The sequence below is a fragment of the Pinus tabuliformis genome, chromosome 2_2 (assembly GCF_031772625.1).
Source record: "Pinus tabuliformis cultivar Carrire ecotype Pingquan chromosome 2_2, CPIR1, whole genome shotgun sequence".
Classification (NCBI taxonomy): Eukaryota; Viridiplantae; Streptophyta; class Pinopsida; order Pinales; family Pinaceae; genus Pinus; species Pinus tabuliformis.
Window position 1 is genome coordinate 893,549,474 of NC_142300.1, and position 25,589 is coordinate 893,575,062.

The following is a 25,589-nucleotide window of genomic DNA, read 5'->3' on the forward strand; positions in this document are numbered from 1 at the left end:
TTTGTCTCTATGTCATGTATATCTTTTATTATCAAGGTCATGTAACGACCTATTTTGTTTCCCCACTATGCCTGTGATGAATGATCTAATGTTCTTGTTTTATCATGTATAAACTTTTGGTATATCCCCACTTGGTTGGGTGGATGAGTCAATTTTGGTATACCCCAATTGGATGGGAGATGGATGTATGCATGAGTCTTTGGTGATAGGAAGGTCATTTATGATGTATAGAGTCATGTTCTTCTTGTAGAACATTTTTTTGTAGACCTTGCTTACAGTCAGGGGGAGCATGAACAACACACTTCAGCATATCAGAGAATTCAGCATGTACTCAGGGGTAGCATAATCCTTTGCCCTTGATGACAAAGGGGGAGAGTGACTTGGGGTTGCCATCAAGTCCAAAGGGGGAGATTGTTGGCATTATGACACAGATTTGACGCTATGACACAGGTGTTGTCCTTGATGGAAACTCACTCAGATGACAGATCACAGTTCAGGCTCTCAGAATGAAGGAAAAAGAGGTATACGCAAGTTCCCCTTGACCAAGCCGCGTATACATGCGGGTTCGCAGAACAAAAGGCACGTATGCGTATAAACGCATTTTCATGCAAGGAAAAGCACGTATGCGTATAAACACATTTTCATGCAAGGAAAAGCACGTACATGTTGGAAAACTTGGTTTTGGTCCATGGTATCTGATCCTTGGTATTTTAACCCATGGTATTGGTCCAAGTATCTTGTCCGAAGTGTTGGCCCCAAGTATTTGGTCCAAGGTATTGATTCTAAGTGGTTTTGGACCATGGTATTGAGTAAGGAATAAGACTATAAAAGGAGGAGGAGATCATTAGGCAAAGGCACTCAAGTATTGAATATCTAATGAATACTGATCATTGGGTTATGGTGCATAGCTGGATCTGAATCAAGGAGGAACCTAAGCGCTTGAAGAAGGATAAGTTCTATTGATGGGTCAAAATCTTAAGGCTTGAAGAGAAGTATCTTTGTGTGGTTTTGATCTTTTGTCTGAATAATTGGCGCATGTCGTAATCTGTAAATATGATGATCTGGGTATAACTGATGTATGAATAGTTGCAAAGGTTGAACCATCTTTTACAGATCTGTATGCAGGTTCAGTATAGCAAAGGCGCGTATACACACTGGTTTTGCATTTCAAATCTGCGTATACGTAGCTCGGCCTTGAGAAAAGTGCGTATGCATGCAAGTTCAACACAGTGAAGTAGCTTACACCTCATAAAATATGTTTTAGCTACTTCTGTTTGTTGTTACAGTGTTCTGGGTTCTGGATTGGGTTCTAGTTACTATTACTGTATTCAGGTTACAGCATTCAAAAAAGTGATTGGTTGATTCAGTTTTTGGTTGGTCCAAAGGAGATTGGTTGATGCAGATATATTTGATGTTTGATTTATGTTATTGATGGATCCAGTCTGAAAATTTATGAAACGTGGTCCCTGGAAGAAAAGAGAAGGTTGTAGCCTTCTGTAGGTCAACACTTACGTACTAGTACTTCAGAAAGTACAAGAGCTAGGGGGTTGTAGCTCCCTTCCAAAAGAAGCTGGAGAACGAGAGAAGGTTGTAGCCTTCTACAGGTAGAAGCCTCCGTACTGGTATAAGACTGCACCAGTACAAAATATTGTAAAAAGAAGTTTCTTATTAAAAGGAAGATAGAGACGATTGCAGCAGGTGGTTTTCACCCACATTGGGTTTCCATCTTATATCTTGTGTTCATGTGTGTGACTGTCTACTTCTGGTTACTGTTTATATGGTTCTGATGCACAGATTAAAGATCAATATATGAAGAATTAACTAAATCATTAGTCTGCTGGATATACGCTTGTTTCCTTAAACTCAGTTGCGTACACACGCAGGTTGCCTTTATTGAAGTAGTGTATATAGCAAGAAATTGTAAAAAGTTTATTGTCTTGACTAATACTGATTCACCCCCCCCCTCAGTATTATTTCCAACAGTGATCGAGAGGCTCATCGGGCAGTTAAAATTGATAAAGAGAAAAATTGGAGAAACACCATGGGAGTATGATTTGTGTAAGAGCCATTTTAGATAAGAGATTCAAACTAGATGAAATGAGATCAGCTTTTCATCTAGCCCTCCTTCTAGTGTCATTTTGTTGACGGTGTTGGAAATCCATCAACCAAGGGGATCTCCCTGATATGAAGTACCAATTAGACCTCACATTGTTTGGTGTAGGAGTCCCATCTGAAATCAAGGCCCGGTTGTAAAATCCTCAAAGGTCAGCCTTGGTTCTAGCTGTCAGCACAAGAGAGTAATGCAATGGTATCTTCGAACAATAAGGTGAGTGTGTAACAAAATTGTGCCTAGGTTCTCTTACAGCAAAAATGGGGGGAGAAAAGTGAGCCTTTAAGTGAGAGGTAATAGTACCACCCAGGAAGATACACATGTGAACTAGGAATACTTGTTCAACATCCATCTGAATAGTACACAACGGATGCGACGGTTGTTACAACCAATAATAGGGAAAGATTTGTCTACCATCCAGCAGAGTAGTCCACAACAATATGATGGCCGTTACAACTGATGATGAAGGAAAGATCTGTCTAGTATCCTGTGGAATAGTCCACAAGGATGAGACAACAGTGACAACCATTACAACACATTCCCAACAAGACAAGCACTAAAACAACTAAAATAGTTCAACTATCTTAGTACATGTGAAAGAAAACATGAAATACAAATGCTCACAGAATGGTATTACAAGAATCCATAAGTCATGCATGGAAACGTATTGGCCTTAAAAGGATTCTGTAATTAAGAAAAAATTCCAAGACAGATATGGCACTTCACAGTTCCAATCAGCAAGGTCACATCATTGAGGGCTGAGACTACACAATGTGTAGCTTAGTCGGGGCCTGGTGAAGCTAAGTTGCCTGATCAGGAAGATTTGCGAAAATGGCTAAGTGTGAGGAAAACGATGGACATGTGATGAACTCAAATTGTGACCACACACTTAGCATACTTCAACAACACAACAACCACAAACCATCAAAACAACAAGAAAAGAATTACCCTTTGAGTGACTGTCTCATGACAAGAAACGATAAGTGCGACACTTGAGATAAGCTTTAGGACGTCCGTGATGACACTCGTGCGACAGTGCTCAAGACTTTGTGTATGAGTGCAACATGTGTTTACATGGCTCGGAAAACTCATATACACAAGTACCAACCTTTGAGATCACCAGAAAAAGTTCACAAACATGACACAACAACCAAAAATGCCAAAAGACGACAATCAATGCAACAAGCGAAAGGGAAAAAAATGCTAAGAGAAAACACATAGAATGAATTTGAGTGCTTGTAACCATACATGTCATTGAACACATAGCGAGATGAAAATGATAGGAAGTCGTTAATACTATGCTAAGAGGTGTATTTCAACTTTATGAAAGATGTGCTTTGTTCTCATACCTACCCTCCAAAGGGTTATGCATCGGATGCAGTTTTTATGTGGTCCCGATATTCTATCATACCTCGGGTTCCTTGGTGTTCTTATATGACATATAAATTTTCTACTCGGATCCGTAAGTGTCATCTAGCATGTCCTCCTTCTTCGTTACCTTCTTCATCATATTTCCATAGCCTGGTAGAACTCCTGTATCTGTAATCTACTCATGACAAGATGACATCAGTCTGATAAACCCCTAGTAATCTAATATGTTGCATGATAATCCACTGACTGAGCCATAAATGGTATAAGGTCAAGGGGGAGAAGGCTCAGTGGCTGGGTTGGACTGAGGTATAAGACTACACAGTTCCCATTGTGGGAAAATTTTTGTACTGTCCACTGAGGGACAAAATTGCATAGTTTAAGAAGGCAATGGTTGTTGCGGGATGAGGCCCTGGAGAAAAAATATGCGCAGTTTTCAGAGGCAAGGGAGACTACACAACAGATAGGTCAGGAGGCCAGATCTGTGTAGTTCTTTGAGGCAGTGAGATTTGGTTGAGGGAAGGTCATTGGAGGAAAAATCTGTGTAGCTATTGGGGACAGTGAGCTCCGGTTGAGGGAAGGTCACTAGAGGTAGCCTCTGCACAGTTTTGGATGCCAAGGGATGTTGGATATTCTGTGCATTGCACATTTCCAGTAGGCAAGGGAAAAGTATTGAGGGTTGCAGATGTGAAGTGCGCGGTTTAGAAAGGCTGGATGAGGCTAGGTTGCTAGTAACACTTCAGAATTTGGCTAAGTGTGGGATCAACAAAATTGATGTGAGAAATGATAGAACTTGACTGTGACCACACACTTGGACTCCTAGTGATATAGCATAGATCATCCATAACATATTATACATACTTCGCTTAATTCAACAACCTTTGTGGAAACTCACGACAAGTGCGGCTCCTACGATAGACTTTGTGAGGATAAAGGAGACACTTTTGCAATAGTAAGTGAAACTTTGGAAATGAGTGTGAAACATGTCTATATGATGAGAACAACTCATTTTCACAAAGATTTCCCTTTGAAGCAAAAAAAAACTTCCCTTTGCATGAAAAGTGATAATCCCCATGCCCAAAGATGACACAGACTGTATAACGATAAAAGCATGAACAACTCTTAAGATCGAAGAAGGGAGCTTGAAATCATTAGCTTACCAATAAGTAACTAAGGAATGATCGATCACAGGATCGACAATAGGATCGAAAATGCAAGTGTAGGCCAAAATTTTGGAGGGTTTTGCAGCCGCTGCAATAGTGTTGTATAGGGCACAACCCCAAATAGCATTGGAAACCCCATCCTACATTCATGGCCAATATACATATGATTGTAGGACTGCCACCATTTTCTTTACACTAAGGGGGCTAACAACATTTGAAGTATGGGTGTACTAGAGAATTCATATTAGATATGAATGGCATAAATGAATAATGGGTGATGAATGAATAACAAGAGTAAATGCTCATCCTTTTTAGAATTTGCAACCAACTCACTACAAAAAAAGAAACTTTTGCACATAACCATGGGAGTTCTATTACATAGGTCACCCCTAATTTGAGGCTATGAGACCATAAGGGTGAATTCCCAATAGTTATGTTTGAATTGTCTCATATATACGAACCCATTGTGCTCAAATGGGGAAAATACCACTATAAATCCTCTAGGCATAACAATCCCTCTTTAACTAGCTACACTCTCCCCTTTCAATCCTAAACAACACCATGAAATGAGTTCCTAAGCCCTTGTCTACAATGAAATTTATTAGGAAATCCATTTTCCCTTTTGTGCTCCAATACAACCAAGGAAATCTCTTTTACTAACTTATATAGATTCCTAGTTTCTAGCAATTTGCTGCCTTTCTACCAACATTCCTTTTTAATTTTACTCATGGTTTTTACATATGTATGGCATCATTATGGAGTAGTATGAGTAAGAAAAATAAGGTACAAGTTCCCAACTTAAAGGATATCCTAGAAAATAATTCATTATTGTAGATATTTGGATGGCTAAAATGCATCTTAAGTACTTCCAAGGAAACTAAGACCACATATCTTCTTAAGAAGAGCACATGGAATTCCACTGGGCCACTATTTTCCAAAGATTAAATGACTTTATTAATCTCATGGAAAATTTGAAGAACCTACTAGATAAGGTCAAGAAAACAATAAAAATATTAATTATCCTTAACCCCTTTTTCTTCCCCTCTCATGGACTAATAGCCCTCTATGCTCACCTGCAAAATTTTTGTGGTTAACATTATAATCATACTGTATGTTGGGGATCTGAATCAACACTCTTCTGTCTATCAATCAAACCGTTTTTCATCCCTACAAACCCTATTTTTTCTTAATGTGTCCTTCCTTTTTTGCAATATTGAAAGTGAAATGATGAATACAAGGACCATGAGGTGAATAGTGTTGTTTATCAAAATTTCATTATTTTAATGCATTAGAAGAAGTTTAATATATAACATTGTCATTAATGACGATTTATGAAGGTAGGTCTTGTAACCTACACATGTTCCTGTAACTTGATTCCATGGTTAGCATATGTGTGCACCTCTAGAACGTAAATGAAAACATGGGTTTTTTTTCTAACACCGTCGAGAAGCTTACTCTCCTATTCAATTGGACCAAGGGTTATTGAAGAGGGCACATAAGTAATTTTAACTCATTAGTCATCCTTAGATGAGGTTTAGGAGGGAAAGGCATTCACCTGCAAAATTTTGTATGTGGTTATCATATCTAGATTAGGGAAATCATCCTCATTCTCAAAATTGAAATGAGATCCATTCAAATCACCTATTTTTTATTCTTTTAGATTTATGTTGATAGACCTTGTGGCCATCAAAATGTATATTACAAATAATATAAAGAATAATAATCTATGTAAATGGGTTATTGATCCTATTGTCATCTAGTTTTATTTGTAAAATGGATCGAGTAATATCATCAAGCATATTTGCAAGTTATGTAATCTTAAGACTGTAATATGATTTTGCTACTGGTATTTCTTTGATATACATATGTGTGCTATTTACATTTGATTTAAAGCTTCTCTCAAGCAATGTGGCTTGGTTAGGAAAGGCCCACCAATCTAGCCATGATTTCCTTTATAGTATACCCTATGTGATGTATAGTTTATTTCTCAGTTGAGTTATTTGATTAATTATGTGTATGGTTCTTGTTACTTAGATGTAACACCCTCCTCCCACATCCACCCAAGTAACCATGCCAACTGGGGTAAACATGAGACGAGAGGCTACTATGATCAGATTCGACCTCCTAGGTGACCTTAACGAAATGGAATCGATGAAACATCACATAGAGTCATCCAATACCATCATTAGAACCCTTAGGAGATAAGTGAGCCACTCAGACAACCTGTCCCTTGGTCCCACTGATGTTCTGGACAATTTAAGGCTCAATCACTCTCATGCTATGGGAAAGGGAGAGACCAGAGACCTAAAGTCGCTCTCATAAGCTTGCATGCCAGCAACTATGGACAAAATTTTCCAGTTATGTGCAAGTGAATCCTAGATTTGAGCAACTTTTTCAGGCCCAGATCCCAGGCCACTGCTCATAACGAAATGAAAGCTCAGAATTAAGTAAGGTACAAGGAAACAATGATGAAAAAGTAAATAGTTTATCAAGGCCTTAACTAGACCCCTACTAACCATGATAGGCATTTCATTAAACATATCATCGACATGTAACCTACAGGTTTAAATAACATAGTTAAGTGTAGGGATCATATCTACAGTGATCCTCTCGACAAAGGGAGAGAGAAGTCTTCATTCAACATTGGTCAGCCATTTTCTCTTGATGTCAAAGGGGGAGAGGACCTTAGTGTTTGGAGAAGAATGATTGAAGGGGCTTGGTAAGAAGCCTTGGTGTTTACAGGTGTGTTTGTAGGTATTTGCAAATGGTGACCAAACACCAAAGTGGTTTCCATCAAGTCCAAAGGGGGAGATTTTTGGCATTATGGCTATGTGTTGTCCTTGATAGAAACCTACTGGATAAAAATGTCAACATTTTGATAGCAGGATGTGTTTAGGGACAAAGTCACCTAGGGTCTTGGGTTAATACCCTAGTAGAGTGGGGGTTATATATAAAGAAAAACAAGCATTCCACACAGCCATGATGCTAATATAAGAAAACTACGCGAAGAGAGGTGCACCTGGGGGTCCTTCGTTTGGGAAGATCCAGCTAGGGTCCAAACCCTCTTGGAGTTCCTTTTGCTCCTTCAACCTACAAAACAATCAATTCAAGAAAGCAAAAAAGTATATGGACTAAACATCATAAAGAAATCAACTTCATCGCATATTGAAAGGTAGTTAGTTATACAATTAAAACAACCATTCATGTGTAAATCATAACATTGATATCATAAGCATGAAGAAGATTCATATCAGGAACAAGACAAGTGTTTCTTTTATTATAGATAACTAAAGTACAGAAAGGAATGATTTCACCTGAGTCTTCCTTTCACAGGCTCCAAGTGGAACCGTCCTCCGGATTCATCCAATCTCAAGCCTTCAACAAGCTCCTTCCATAACTCACTCAAGGATATCTCAACAAAAAGACATCATAACTCAAGGAAAAAAGGGTTTCCTGTAATGGGGGAAGTTTTGGAAGCACAAGGATCTTCAGACCTGATCTGGGATAATCTCAACAGAGTGATTTTTCTCTCTATTGTCTCCTCCTATGGGCCTTCCCATTGAAGCCTTTTATACTTCTCCCAAAGTATTTTTTTAGTTGGGAATTCGTTGGGAACAATTGGGCCATAGACACTAATAGGTAATCTACAGGTAAAACCCGTGATCTCCGCCTAAAATTAAAGAGATTTAATTTTTTGAAGTGTTTTAAGACATATACGCGGGTTGAGTATACACAGACCCGTGTACACACACGTTTAGCTCAGAGAAATGTCACATATAGGGAGTAAAACACTGTTTTTTAAGTATTTGGACCAGGTCTAGAATGAGGGGTTGCCCTAGGCCATGAGTGCAGCATCACAAACATCAAGAGTGAGATTTGGAGCTATAACAGATGCCCCCTAATATATGAGGTCAGAAGGGGTACATGATGGCCAAAATATATTATGTAAGTGCATGGAAAGGAAACCTGTCAAAAGCTGAGAAGGACTTCACCAGAGTTCAGCCTGCCAAGCCACAAAAGGAGATCAGAAAGAAACACTGTTTGAGGTGAGCATACCCATGCTCAGAGAAAGTAAAGCATGTCTGCATATCAAGTACAAGCGGATCCACTAAGTATACAAGTATAAAACACTGGAAAATACATAATGGATCATCTGATCACGATTGAATAAGTACATGTCTAAATATCACATATAAGAATGTCAATGATGCTGAAGGATGAAGCAGATCACTGATATCAAAGACTGATCCCAAAAGTACCAAATGAACATGATGGAGTAAGATGGTACTACACTACAAACTCAGGTGCCAGCATATAGAATGTCGCCATGAATGACTACAACATATAAGGTGGAGTAGTATCAACTAGCAGCAACAGGAGCAACTGTCAAGTGAACCAATGAATGCTGATGCAACCTGAGGTCTTCACCGACTGTCGTAGTACATTTCTACACCATGGGAATAAATGATCTGAAGTCGACCATGTGAGAAATCATTTGATTACCGGTCATTGATGTATATCGTTAACAAACGCGAGACTACTCACCGATAATGATAATGAGTGTCAAGGTACCCAGTACAATCTAACATGTGTGAATAGATGAGCTAGAGTCGAACACCTATAAGAATCTATCAAGCAGGAGACAATGATGGTTTCCCACTGTCGATAGTGAAGGATCTGCCACTAATGACTACAAACCCCAAGGTACTACCAAATGGACTCTAGATCTTTTCCCCAGAGCAATGAGTCCTAGTCGATAGGGAAATATCCACTAGAAGGAAGGCATTAAGGCATCCTTCATCAATCTAGCGTGAGTGTAACCCGTAGGCCAATAATGTGGAAGGAATCAGATGAAAAAAGATGTGTAACCCGATCGAAGCACGTTTCCGGCATACACAAGATGTGGCTAGCGCACGATAGAAACGCTCTGAACCAACCAATAATGAAAGTCGACACAGAGGAAAGGTATCCACCAATAGGGTCAAATGGAAACCAAGGTACTACACGAATCCCAATGTGTGATAGTGTAAGCGGATGTTGAACACAAGGGAAACCACTCAGTCAAAGACCCATGATACTGATCGATGTTGAGCACAAGGTGACCTATCAATAATGAAAATAGGGACAGGGTGGGGCTCTAGGCCTGTCCTCAGAGCAAGATGTTGTCGTCAATAAGGACAAGACCCACCAGCAAGAATTCAATAGGGACCTTCTCAAACCGACACAAGTAAAGGATCAATATAACTGATGTGATGATAGACAAGATACTGACAACCAGGGATGGCCGACTGAAAAATGAGTCAAGAGACACCGCAGAGAGGGTGACTCAGGCTAACTTCCCTTGAACAAAAGCACGAATCAATGTGACTATGTGGCAGCATATGATGACTCTGTATAAGTTCACCTTGCAGGAGGCACGAACGAACCCTCCATATGATTGGAAGAGATAACCAATTGGGGGAGAACTGACTCAATAACAAGGTTGAGGTGTACCTAAGTCAAACTAAATCCGGCCCATACGAAGGAGACTTTGTTTTGAGTGCTTTGTTCAAGAGCGACACGACTGACTCTAGTTGCCAACAATAAGTGGAAATATTGTCCCGTTCCCACTCTTTTTTGGAATATATAATTTTTTTGTCTTTTTCTTTAAGCTAGGAAAAGAATGAAAGAATGCTATAGTACAGTGGAAAGAATGAGTGTCGGTGAAACATATGATCTAGTTCTTAGGATTGGAACAATCCTATGCTCAATGCAAGGAGGTGAAAACTGGTCAAAGGCACTCAAAGGTGTGTTCCTTCCATGGGTCAAGGTGTGTCAAGTTGCAGAAGTCAAGGGCATGCAAGTTTGATTTTTGCAATCGTCATGGTCAAAAGTTGGCTTAAACACGAGTCCAGGTGAAGCTGGCTCAAGGCCAAAGGTTCAAATGGTCAAAATGAAATGCAGTAGTACAACTCAACACAAAGGAGCCTCTAGGGTATAAGGCTAGAACGAAGCAGAGAAGCAAAGAGGAATGAGTCTTCAGCACATAAGTCATAGCGGTACTACATAGGACTCCCGAGCCTACTCAAATTGAAGCAGCATGGGCAACAAATGTCAGTGAGGTGCTAACTATGATGCCCATGAAAAGGATGGCTCTACCATCGTGTCATGATTTAAAAATTGGTAAGTGAAGATGGTTTACAAACCATAACACAATGGGATCGACCCTATGGCAAGTGTATCGGCAAATGGAAGTTAGTATGCATAATGCAACGGGAAAAATGGCTCCCCTAACCTATATGCCAGTGAAAAGCGATACCTACCATGATGTGTCAGCAGTCATGGAACTGTCTCGAAACTGTCGAAAAGGCGTCCAAAATTTCCTGAAAATCAAACCATTCTCGACATTCCAAGCTCCCAAGTTAAAAGTTACATGAGACAAAACAAAATTAAGATTTGAAAAAATTTTGCATTTTCAAAGCTTATAAAATAGTTTTTTGACTCACCATTATCATCATTTGGTTTGAGAGCAAAGAAGTGGAGCAAAAGGAGCAAGCATTGGCAATCGCCAAAACCAACCATTCAAATTGTCCCAAAATCACCAAGTAACCCTTAAACTTATCTTGCATTCAATTGTGATTGGTTTTAGAATTTTTAATTTAAGTTTTACCATTGAATTATTGTCAAAAAAAAAAAAATCGCGGCATATACGTGGGTTGGATATATGAAACTCGTGTATACACAGACCCTACACATGACTGTGTGTAAAATGGACTCGCGTATACGCCACGAAAACTTCAAACAAAAAATCTAACGGTCTAAATTCATTTTTTCTTCAGGATGCAGTCACTTGGAGAGAAAGAGAGCATACCTTAGTGGATGATGAGGTTATGAGGGATCCTAATGCTTTGGATGCCTTACGAGGATGTGGTTTGTTAAAGTTCTTTAAAATGACCAACATGAAAGCAAACACTCGCCTGCTCGACATGCTCATTCACTACTGGAGCATCGAGGATGATTCACTTATGATTGATCAGATGCAGCTCAAGATAGAGGTTGAAGATATTTATTTCATCACTGGCTTTTCCTAGAGGGGAGAGGTAGTACATTCCATGGGAAGGTCACGAGGCAGTCTCTCTATCGAGGACTACATACATATCTATTGCCCGGGTCATCCTGAAAAGGTTGGAAGTCAAATTCCAATCAAACATGTGGAGAGTTTATCAATGAGAATAATCCTGTTCACCATAGCTAGAGTGAACGGATCAGCTTCTTTGCACCAGGCATCACAACGAGCCATGAGCTTGGCGGTAGATTGCCTCACCACTGTCTTTGATTGGTGTACTCCTCTTCTCGCTAACCTGAAGAGCCAACTTACTTCTATCAAGAAGGGACAAACCAAAAAATTCGAGTATGGAACTATCTTGTGCTCTTTCTTCATTGAGAGGTTCCCAGCACTTCGTACTAGAGTACCTGTTTCGATTAGCACCCCACGAGATCCATGAATAGGCAGGTGGGCTGACTTGATGAAACGTCTAGGAGGTGGGGACATCCCATGGACTGTTTTCGACAATGACTTCTTCTCCTGGTGGGAGCAACAGATCATTGTCGTAGACGACTACCCTTATGCTAGGCTAGACTTTCGAGGAGATCCAAATCTAGCTTTGCCACCAACTGCAACATGGGGCAACATAGGTAAAAAATATTTTTGATTTTATGATTTTTATGATTTTTCAAATATAATAATAAATTTTGAACAATATTTTTGATAGGATTCAAATGACTAATATGATGATCATGTTCCAGATATTGGGCCGGTGCGACCACATGGACGTCACAGCCAAGGGGCCAAAGAGACGACTACAGACACAAAGCGACTTCTACATACTCTTCAGTGGCACTTGGTGAGACTAACTCACCGAGTACCGATGGAGGCCATAGAGGATCTCCCTATAGATATCCAGCGTCATGTGGTTGGCATGCCACGAGACTGGGTTCGCACTCTTAGGCATGTGGCCAAAGCAATAGTTGCATACTTAGCCGCTCATCCTGAGCAGGGCATTAGATGTACTGGACATGGTTATGGGCATTTGAGTCCCAAATTTTGTATATTATTTTGGACACCCTTATGTACACTCGAGATGGTTTATGATATATATATATATAGTTCTGACTTTTTGATGCTTGATTTTATTGTGATGAATGAATGATATGCCAGTCTAATGCTTGATTAGCGATAGAATCAGCTAACCAATTATGAGATCTTGGAATGTGCAAATAATTAATATAAGTAAATGATCTTTGCAACAACCTCACCCTTAAATACTGGTGATATAAACATGGATCCCTTCCCAGATAAATGTTATTCAATTGTGACACTATCAATTGTGAATCAAGATAGACTACCAACGAATTGATTACATAAGAAATTGCTTCGGATAGTAAATTAATGATGGCAGTATACTCAGCCATATTATTTGAAACAGGACCAATGCATACTCCCCTTGACACCATCAATTGACTAGTTAGATAGTAGATTACCCAAGTTGCGGAAGCAAGGTTTCGAGCGTGCCAACTAGCACCATCGGTGAATCCAAAATAGACCAAGTCATCCATCAACACTTGCCACAGCAGACCAAAAAGTGTCGATATCAAAAAACTCTCGATGAGATATGTACAAATATACAAAATGTACAAAGAATCCATTGCTTGGCCAAAACCTAAGCAAAGTACTTCTTGAGGTGGATCCGATCAGGGGACTCCACCAACTTGCTCCTAGGGATGTTTATCGGTACAATTATCGAAACAATCAATATACTTCCTTTGGCAAATAGTTGTGTTGGAGCCAGAGGAACCGTACAAACATCACTAGTCAGATTGGAGGACCTAGATTCGACTTCATGCAAAGGAGGACGAAAACATGAACGATGATGTAAATCTTCCAAAGGTTGATCTATAGCCATCATTACTTTGAATATCGCTTCATCAGATGGAAAAACAATATCCAAGCAATCCAACGCAGAAGTGGAATCAAGGGTCCAAATAGGGGCCACATCACCATCTAACTCTTTCTCTAAGGAAGGAGTGGGATGATCATCTGCAGAGTTATCAATCGATTCATATCTAGGCTCTGTTGTAGACATAAGAGATTCTATTCCACCCACCTTGCCATCATCTGATGTGGTCGCAGATGAAGATAAGGCTCCAAGATCCGAAAAATAACGAGCTTGAACAAACTCTTTCCACAAAGGGTCCTTGGAGGATGAAATTGTATCTATCATAGTTGTAGGAGAGGGAAGATCAAACATACCCATCAATGAAGAGTACATCCCGACTCCTAGATTCTCAGTAGGCGGACGAGGGTTATCCACTAAAGGAACAGTAGAATCTGAAGTTGCTCGAGGATCAACTGGGGAATAATCCAATTGATCAACCTTGACAATTTTCCCCTCATGAGGAAAGAAAATGACACGAAACAGAGTCGAAACAACGGCGTCCATTTCGTATACCCAGTTCCTTCCTAAGAGGAGATTGTAATCTAGGTTAGCATCAATGACTTCTACTTCAATATTGACGACCTTCCCCCAAACACATATGGGAAAGGCCGGGATAATCCAGTATGGCCTATGAGAATGACCATCAAACGCTGTCAAGAGGGTTGGTGAAGGAACAACCGAAGGCGATGCAATGGCCTTCCAACATGACATAGACATGACACACGTGGAAGCTCCCTTGTCTATAACTGTCCAAAAAATATTATTTTTCCGATAAGTAGACTTTATCTAGAAAGCCATATGATGAGGAAGTCTCTTTTTGACATTATTCATATCAAAAGTGAGAGCTAAAGAATTGTTTGGATCCACTACCCCCATTGCCGAAAGCAAGGCACTTCTTTGAGCGGGACATGATTGGAGAACCTCTAAAGCGGACATAGCACATGGACTCTAGGCCAAATCCTCAACAATGGAGTAATTCTGGGCTGCCCTAATATTAGGGTTGATAGTCACGCATTTAGCGGAACCTTTCGGTATCCGAGGTATAGTCTCGACAGAGGGTCGCTCTATATGAAGTGGGTTGGTAGTTTCGGGAACTGATTTATCCTTGGAAGTTTCACCTTCACCATAATCTTGTGACCGTGTGGCCACATTAGCGTGGGAACCCATCATGAAAACATTTGATGTTTTATCCCCTTCCTGGTTGCCCCCTGCAAAGGTACCAGGATTTGAACTTGCGCCAGCAAGCATTTGCTGCCCTTGGGGAAAAGGGTTGGTTAACACAGCTTGAGAGCTAGAAGTCCCTTGCTGCCCTAACAAGCACTGAGCATCTTTAATTTTGGGGCAAAGATGAGTTAAATGGTCTCCACTGTATAGCTTGCATGGAAACTTGACTTTCTTTATAGACTCATTTCCACTGCCACCAACATTATTGCCAGGATTATTTGCGTCAGTCTTCCCATCTTGACTCTTTTTCTTACCTCGTCCTTTCTTTTTCCCATTGGAATTTTTATTTCCTTTGGGGTTGGCAGATTGGACGGCATTAACCAAAGAGGGTTGGGAAGACGAAGGATTAGATGATGTGACCTGGTTGTTAGGAGCAGTTTGCAAGGACAACTGATGTAATTGGCTCAACAGGTTCACCGCATTTATGTTTATTGATCCAACGATCCCATTCGCATGAGGACCTGGCTTTGACTTGGCTATATCAACCTTAGTCCCGGGAGCATCAGGCAAGATTTTTTGTAGAATCCCATACTGAGAATAAATCAATTCTAATTGCTGGGCCCTAAAAATAGCTTGCTCTTCAGAATAGACTCCGAACAGGGAGACATCCTTAGAGATTTCAGGTTGTAAAGATTTCAAAAACCATTCGAGACGGTATTCCGAAGGGATTTCGGCTTTAATGAGCCTCTTTCTCCGTCTCCATTCCTGAATGTGATCAGAAATGTGAGTTGCCATGTCCTGACGAAAATTGGCCAGAAGTTCAGTTCCAGCATCATAACGGATGGGAAACTGGAAATGATTTAGGAAAATATTAGCTAAGTCGGCGAAAGATGTAAAGCTGCCCCCTGGCAACTCTATATACCACTTGGCCGCATTACCAGTCAAGGTGCGTTGAAAAAGTCTCAACCTAACCGAGTCATCGATAAGGGAGTTTGATGAGCACCACAAATGGAATGTAGTTACATGGTCGCCCGAGTTTTTGCCGCCCTTCCCCTCGAACTTTGGAATATCTGAAGGGAGTTTGGTTGGGACTGAAGGCTAGGCCAAATTGTATTTGATTGGATCGTTTGTTAATTTCGTGAGATCTGGAAAATTCAATGTTGTCAGGAAAGGAAGCCTAGGAGGACCTTGGGGATTCCACCCAGACTGGGTGGAGCTCCTAAAGTTCTGAAAAGATTGGCTTGGATTTTGGAAGGCTCCAGGCTGCCCGAAGTAACCAGTAGAACCAATTGAACCAAAAGGCAGACCTTCTGATCCAGCAAAACTCGGAGTTTGACCAACTCTAACCGAAAAACCTCCATAACTGGTGAAGCTTCCTCCAAAAGGATTATAAGGAGTTGATAATCCCTGATAAGGATTCCAAGCAGAAGCTAAGGGAGGAATACTTCGAAACGTGTTTACTGTGGAGTACGGCTTATTCCCTTGTTGGCCGAAAAAAGGATTCCTAGTTCCCATGCCACTAACTGCAGGGTTAGTCCAACCTTCAAAGGGATTGTTTCTTTGTCCTGTAGCGGAAAAGGGCATAGATCCTATCGTCGGGTTGGAATGTGGTATATGACCACTTCCAAAAGGAAAACCCTGAAATGAAGCTGACCCACCCATCATGGATGTGGAGGCACTGAATGGAACTGACGGAATACCGTGTGAATGGGTGCCAAATGGGAAGAATCCAGAACTAAAAGCATTGGCTTGGGAATTTCCACTCGTAGAAGGAATGGAGGTAAACCCAACTAAAGATGTGCTAGCAAAAGACCCAAATAAAGATGTAGAGGGGATGGAAATAGTTCTTCCCCCTTGTACAGATGTTGGAATCTGCATGGTTGTAGCATTTGTGGTAGAAGCCATGCTTCCAGTAGTGGTCATCGATGGTAAGTGTGTAATATGACCTGGACTTGGCGGTCTATGCATTGGAGTCCCAACGTATTGTAATAGATCTGGATGGCTAGAAGGTAGGGGAGAATTTGGAGCCGCTAGTGACACTTGGAGTTCTTCTACCTCTATGTTATCTTCCAATTGAAAGAGAACTTGAGAAAGAACTAGAGTGTTCCTCTCTCGTTTTCCGGAAGTACCAGGTCTATCTTGAACACTAATGCCCCCGAGGGGAGGATCAATCCCCGATGCGTCAGCTACCATGGAATGAAACCGACCGGCAATATTACCTCTGTGCCTTCTAGGAGAAGGCTCTAAACTTGGTGGTGAGAGACCATGAAGTCTTCGAGACCGTCTAGGCGATCGGTCAGCCACTTTGAATTTTTTATTAAGATCTAATTAAAGACTCAAGAAAAAATCAAAGCTAGGCCAACTATGAGCACAGAGCACACACTAAAAAGTCCCTAAAAGATGTCAACCAGTCAAACAAATTTCAAGTATTTCTGCTCCAGGTGATGAGGACTGGAAACCAAAATACAACGAAGTGAAGTAAGGGGCCTTCCAAAGATAGTCTGGGATAATGATGGCCCATTCCTACCAGCAAAGGTAACAAAGGAAGTTACGTTGACCTCCTAACAACAGCCTGCGTCGGTGCAAGCCCCCAAGCTTCGCAAGGGTGCCCTCCAGTAGTACGGTTGAGAGTGATACAACGCCGACCTCAGGTGCCATGGGATTCCCCTCCGCAGCCACCTATGTAGATCCCTAGGAGAAGGAACTAAGGTTACCAACTCGTGTCAGAAGCCAGGCGGAACAGTCTTGAGGTAAGATCCGACAAGTAGGAGAGGGGGTATCTCTCTTCCTTATCTTCAAAAACCCTCGTGCTTAACTCCCAAATCCGGAGCTTTCCTAGTCTTCCTAACGCTATTGGATTTGCACTCACTATTCAGACTCATATATTTGACAGTTTAAATGTCCTTGGAGAGTTTTCTCTCCACTCGCCTAATCCAAGGCCCTAAAATATCCTAAAACATGTTGGTGTGTCTAACTTGAAAATTATAAAAATGTTTTAGTGTATTTTAATTAGTGCTGGTTTTTAAATGGGCTGTTCTTTAAGTCAAAGGATAAGCGGAAGTGAAACTTGTGGTGTTTTGACGCAAAAGAAATTAATAAAAACCAAACTATATGCAAATGCACTTGTTTTTGTTCTTCGATGAAAGAAATTTCTACTAGGTTCAGAGGAACTTCTAAGAAAGCAACAAATTTTTCTTTTCTTTTCTTTTACTCAAGCTTCACACTCACAAAAATTAACAAAACTATTGATGCCCTAAAAAGATGCACAAATTTATCCTAATGCAATGAGTACATGCTGATGCAAAACTTAAGACTACTCTAAATCAAGAAATGAAAGTAACTTGTTTATCAATTCTAATTTGCCACTTAAGATGTTTAGATAGAATATAAGTTGCTAATGCTCATTTTCATCCAAACACTAAAAGCAAGTTTCAATACAAACAAAAATGCACTTTCACTCGCAGAAAGAAACTAAATCAAAACAAAGTTCAAGAAAGCAAAACCAAGTTTTCAAGAAGTTTTCTTCAAAAGCAAAAACAAAAATGACTTTTCAAAAGTGCTCTAAACAAGACTAGAACTTTATGATCGAAGAATAGGCAACAAAACACTTTGCAAGTTGAAAACACAAAACGACTGAAAACTCAACAAAAAAATGTGTTTCAAGATGCTCTTAACAATCAACAAGCAACAACAAGAGCTTGGCAACAAAGACCAAAAGATCAAAAAGACAACATTCAGAGAGTAAGAAAAGTAGATTGTCACAAAGATGTAGTTTTGACATGCAACCAAAAAAGTCACCAAAAAAAGATTTGACACAAAGATTGAGATCAATCTTTCTGCCCTGGAAGGCCAGAGCAGCCAAGATTCCCAGCAAGAAATCGTGTGTGCTTAACCAAAAAAGATGACTCTTGCAAAAAAACAAAACAAGACCAACACTTTCCACAACCGGAGAGAGTTTGAAATCATGTACTTGCTGTAAAAATACAGACTGACACAGAAAAGTAACTATTCAGGACATATTCAGACTAGCAAAAAGATCTTCAGAAACAAAAATATTTGAAAAATCTTGAAAATTTTAGGGTATACACGACTGTGTTAGTGCACAGCTGCATGTATACGCTATTCAGCCCAAGGAAACCTGCTTATACATGGGTTGACTTGAGGAAACTTGCGTACATACGCTTCTGTAAACTAGAAAAACAACGTATATAACAGATTATAGGAAAAAACAAAAAACTTCTGAAGAAACTAATCAAACTTACAATTCAAGTTCCTAAAGGAACAGACTACTCATTCACAGCAAGCAAATAAATAGTTGAGCCCTTATTGGCTTGAATAAACCCAAACTAGGAACAACAATACTGTTGTCCCCAGTGGAGTCGCTAATTTTGTTTAGGGGAAAAGTCCCCTAGGGTCTTGGTTTAATACCCTAGCAGAGCGGGGGTTATCTATAAAGAAAAACAAGCATTCCACACAGCCATGATGCTAATATAAGAAAACTATGTGAAGAGAGGTGCACCTGGGGGTCCTTCGTTTGGGAAGATCCAGCTAGGGTCCAAACCCTCTTGGAGTTCCTTTTGCTCCTTCAACCTGCAAAACAATCAATTCAAGAAAGCACAACAGTATATGGACTAAACATCATAAAGAAATCAACTTCATAGCATATTGAAAGGTAGTTAGTTATACAATTAAAACAACCATTCATGTGTAAATCATAACATTGATATCATAAGCATGAAGAAGATTCATATCAGGAACAAGACAAGTGTTTCTTTTATTATAGATAACTAAAGTATAGAAAGGAAGGATTTCACCTGAGTCTTCCGTTCACAGGCTCCAAGCAGAACCGTCCTCCGGATTCGTCCAATCTCAAGCCTTCAACAAGCTCCTTCCATAACTCACTCAAGGATATCTCAACAAAAAGACATCATAACTCAAGGAAACAAGGGTTTCCTGTAATGGGGGAAGTGTTGGAAGCACAAGGATCTTCATACCTGATCTGGGATAATCTCAACAGAGTGATTTTTCTCTCTATTCTCTCCTCCTTTGGGCCTTCCCATTGAAGCCTTTTATACTTCTCCCAAAGTGGTTTTTTAGTTGGTAGTTCGTTGGGAACAGTTGGGCCACGGGCACTAATAGGTAATCAACACATAAAACCTATGATCTCCGCCTGAAATTAAGGAGATTTAATTTTTTTAAGTGTTTTAAGACATATACGCGGGTTGGTATGCATAGACCTGGGTACACACGCATTTAGCTCAGGGAAATGTCGCGTATAGGGAGTAAAACACTCTTTTTTAAGTATTTGGACCAGGTCTGGAAGGAGGGGTTGCCCTAGGCCATGAGTGCAGCATCACAAACATCAAGAGTGAGATTTGGAGCTATAACAGGATGATTATTCGTACTAGAAAATATGCTACAGAGGTGATGGACAAAAGAATGATGGTGCAGTGACAAATGGATGATAAAACAAAAGCTTGAGAAAGTATATGTGGGCCCTAAAAATGAAAGTCACGTACATACATGGTTCCTATGAGTCAAAGTCGTGTATATTTTGGATACTGAGGGTTATTACCATTGTATTGGCCCATAGTATTTGGAGTGACAACGGTTATTTGATCCCACCAAAGAATACTTATAACATAACCAAGATATTTACCTAAGGTATTGGCTAAGGAAAATATTATATAAAGAGATGGAGATCAAGGTGTTATGTGTGCAACTATTGGGCTATCTTTAAATCATTTGATCTGAAACATGTTTTCATTAGCAAGCAAGGAGAAGACTTAGATCTGATAGATCTTAAAGTATAATAAAGAATAATAAATATACTTGCTCAATCTGTTTTGGCTAACATTGATAAATCTATGATGATAATAATGATCTGATGTGAATATGTGTTGGTGAAGCATGGGCAATATGTGTTGTGATTGCAGCAAAGGTTTGACTCAGAAATTTCAATATATGTAAGCTGGTTTGTTTCAATATAATCACGTACATACCCAGATCCATATTTGTAGGGTTGCATATATATTCTGCGAAATAGTTTTCAATTTGTACAAATATGTATTTGGGTGTTATGCATGGTAAGCACGTACATACGCGGGTTTACTTCAAGAAAGTTGTGTATACATTCTAGGGTTTTGAACTCTGGCTTAATGAAGATTTCTTTGATCAGTTCTGTTCTAATTGTTGTTGTATGTCAATGATGTCTCTATTATGATGATATGTATTTGACTGTGTTGACTGAGTTAAATGATGAATGGTATATTGATTGGTAATGATGCTACAGTATGGTGATATGTGTTTGATTTAGTAATATGTGGTCGGTTCAAGTAATTTATGACTAATGGAATGATCTAAGTATGGTCCAGCAATTAATGATTCATTGTTCAGTACTATGACATCTATACGTAGGTGCGATACAAAGAAAGCACATATATACGCAAGCCTTATTCAGTAAAATCACGTACAAAATTTGAAATTTGTTGTTTCTGTTTGGGTTCTGCATTTAGTGATTTGATGCTTCATATTTCAGTTTATTTTCAGTGTAACAGTGTCTAATATTCAATGCTTTAGTTTGTCTGGGTTTATGATTGATATGCATCCAATTTGAAAATTTGATGAAAGGTGGCCTACAGGTTGTGTGATGATTGTTTGATAGGTGGATCTAGTCTAAAATATTCTAAAAAGTGGTCCACAGGGAGGAAAGGGTTTCATCCTTCAGAAAAGGGGTAGGATCTCCCTTCCGGTAGGAGCCAATAAATGAATTAAGGCGGTCATGTCTCCCTTCCAGTGGGTACTGGAGAATGAGAGAAAGTTGTAGCTTTCTACAGGTGGGTGCATGTGTACTAACAAGAGTTTGAATCAGTACAAAAGTAATATTTTTCTTTATATTATAAGAAAGAATACAAAGACAACAACAATGGTGGTTTTCTCCTACATTGGGTTTCCACCTAAAAGTCTTGGTGTTCTATGTGTATGTCGCCCATTTTTTGTGATTTCTTTATGTTCTTTACGACATAATAAAAATTTATTAATCTACTTATGCAATGATTAAAGCTAATCATCTGATAGAATGCATGAAAAATCAGTAAAATGGATATATGCTAGTTTCCTTCTCTGAAGTAGTGTACATACGCAGGTTACTTTAACAACAATAGCATAGATATTTCAGAATATAATTTTTTGGAAGTTTGAATTTAAAAATTTTGATTCACCCCCCCTCTTAGTATTTTTCCAACAGTCATCCTTTTAGGTCAAGTTATGCTAGGAGAGGTAAGATGGTGTTCTCTATAGTTTCCAATGAAAATGCTTCTGATAGCCATATTTTCACTTTCAACTTCCCATGCTAGACTAAGAGCATGCCCTATGGATTTAGATACCAATAAATTCACCTCACATTGTGTGTTCTCATTTAAAGTGATCCTAAAGAGATCTAACAAATATGCTTTGCAATGTTATTTACTTGGAGACTTAGATGTTAAAATTGATGAGTGTGTTCTATTATTGGACCTTTTTGTTGGATATTTATTAATTGACTTAAGATTGTGTTGCTCTTAACATCCCCATAAATTGTTACTTATTCATTCCTAAAAATGGGCCAAGAGAAAATATTATCATTTTTTCATTCACAAATTCATTATTACTAGATAAATGGATTAGGTTCTAAATACAAGGATGCAAGAGTTATCTTTTATAAATTTGGCAATTTATGTAGATTAAAGAATCGCTCCATTTGGAATATACATATGATGGTAGCTTTACCATCACACTTTATTATATTGATCTTAGGAATTAAGGAGTTCATTGGTCCCAAGTTGAACCCTTGATGATGTGGATCTTGGAGTGATGAATGACCATAATTTTGTGACTCGGTGTTGATGTTCTCCAAATGTGTTAAAATATTCCCCATATGTGACAAGCATTCAACAATTTTGTTCTCCTTATTTTCATGACTTCTTTAGGTAATAATATCACTTTTAGGGAGGCTCCCATATAGGGTATGTAGGACCATGGGTTCCATGTATTTTTCTATCATTCTATATTTTGATCCATCAACTTCTCCATTTTATCTTTTCCATGTTTTAATCCATCCACTTTTCCATATTTAGATCCATCAAAAATTTCCATTTTATATTCAATTTATCTTTTAAGGATTTCTTATGGCCATACTAAATCAACATTTTCAGCACAATATTATACATGCCATTAAATGGGTTCCTCAATTGGGATACCTAGTTCGTTAAGCCTTCACATTCTTTATGTGTCATGGATGAGTTCTCTAGAGGCATAGTTCTCTAGATGAGTTCAATGTTATGCATCAAACATTCAAATAGTGTAAAAATAGAAAGAGAGGCAACCTCATGTCTTGACAATGAGAGAGAAGAATCAATGAGATGCCTCTTTGGGAGGCAACCTCCATCTATAATATAGAAAATGTGTCGGATGATGTGATCTCTTAAACAATATATCCTTAGTATATATAGTAGAAAACTAATGAAATTACAATTAAAGAGTATAGTTGACCATTTAAAGGCCTAGTTAACTAATAAGGACAAAAATAATACAATACTAGAAATGTAATAACTCAATATCTAGGATACACACATTTGTTGATACCCTTGAGAATATTGGTATGAAGATAAATACTTTCAAGCTTGATTAAAATGAAAATTGCCTCAAGTATGTTCTTTGTTAACATGTTTGAATTAAAACTTAAAAGGGCCAACTTGCCAAATTTTATAAGGGCTTCAAGGATATTGCCAATTAACATATTTGAAGCAAGAGATTGTCAAAAAGAGAAGAGCACTTTCCTAGATATAGAAGAATTTTATTCCAACATGTTGTGGAATATAGATAAAGGAATCTAAGTTCTATAGCAAGTCCAATTCAACTAGAATTCTTCCACTTGAGTTGTTTATGGAAAAATCAATACTTGATGACTGAGTATAATTTCATAGAATTGAAAGGACATGACCAACACGATTGTTAAACTAAATGTCCAATACTTAGAGAGATGTGCATATTTTCATTGATGTTCAATACTCCAACTTAGAAGATTAATGAATAAGGAGAGATATTCCAACTTGACTAGATGACCCAATTATCTTGTTATATTATTTATCAAATGCTTTTTGAAAGAATGTTTCATTGAATGTGTGTACAATTACAAAATACTTTGTAATATATCCCCAAATAATATTAACATTGAGATAAAGTGTTTGGAGCACTTTAAGATATCCAAATTTCGGTGGAATTATTCCCATCAATTTTTTTTCTCAGAGACGAAAATTTCACAATAAGGAGAGGCTATCAAGAGATGGGGAGAGAGTACCTTTCAAATGTAATCCATAAAGGATTACAACAAAAACTCTTTTAGTGTGTTGCATATAGGAAATAATATTCCATAAGTATAGCTTCTTTGAGTTCTCAATTGTCTAGTTGTACAAAATCCTTGTGGATATAATGTAATAAACTTTTTCAAAAGAAATTTGTTCCTCCATGTCCCTTTTATTCCTACATGATGTCAATTGATACATGAAATCCTCCTAAGTGCTTTGTATCTAAAAAAAATCATAGGGTTAAAGTGAAGTACTTCGACTAGGTGTGGGGTCATCAAGATGATTATATTCCTCGTGAAATATCAAAAGAAGAATAATTGTAGGAATTTACAGGGTAAGTTCCTCAGAAAGAACACCAAAAGGACACCGCTCACAACCAGATCTCAAATCAATACACCAGTATTTTTGACGTGGTTAAAACCCTCAGAGTGCAAGGAGGGAAACAGTCCACGGCCTGTTCCAACGTGGGTACTACAGGCAATTTATTAATCAAAGAATGAAAATTTACATAAGCTTCTCTCATGCACGGATTACCCGAACAATGACCCTCCATGCGCTTTAAATAGAACTCATGGACCAATCGGGTGTCAAGCCACGGATCAAGTGTCGGTAATACCGAGGAGAGAATGAACCGTCGGATCACTAAATATCGTGACCGTCGGATTGTAAGTTACAATATGTACAACGGTAAAGAAACACACTTTACCTAACTCTATACCTAACTCTAAACTAGACCAAGTTGAACTTAACTATATCCTATGTGTTGGAATATCCTAACATCCCCCCTTAAGAACAACTTGGGATAGGATTGAAGGATTTACAAATATGACACAATAGGAGAAGGAAGGAGGCACTAGAGCCTATCCCCCCTTAGTGACAACTTCCTGAACTCCAAGCATATATCGAAGTTTAGTGAACTTCGCCTCTGTGAGAGCCTTTGTGAAGATGTCTGCAACCTGATCATCTGTTGGACAATATTGCACTTCAAGAACATGGTCATGAATGAGCTTTCTGATGAAGTGCATGTGTAGTTCGATGTGTTTGCTGCGCTGATGCTGGACTGGATCTTTGCATAGCTGAATGGCACTTTGATTATCACACCAAAGTGTGGTTGGATGCTGCTGCTCAAAGCCAAACTCTGATAGGATCTGACGAAGCCACAAGGCTTCCTTACTAGCTTCCACGGCACCACGATACTCTGCTTCTGCTGACGAAAGAGAAATGGCAGCCTGTTTCTTACAAGCCCATGTAATAGGTCCTGAACCAAGAGTGAAGACATAACCGGCAGTAGACTTCCGATCATCAGGGTCACCAACCCAATCAGAATCAGTGAAACCAACTAACAGAGGAGCTGCTTTGGCACTGTAATGAATTCCAAATTGTACTGTACCTCGAACATAACGAAGTATTCTTTTAGCTGCTTTCCAATGACTTTCACGGGGGTTTTGCATAAAATGAGCAACAA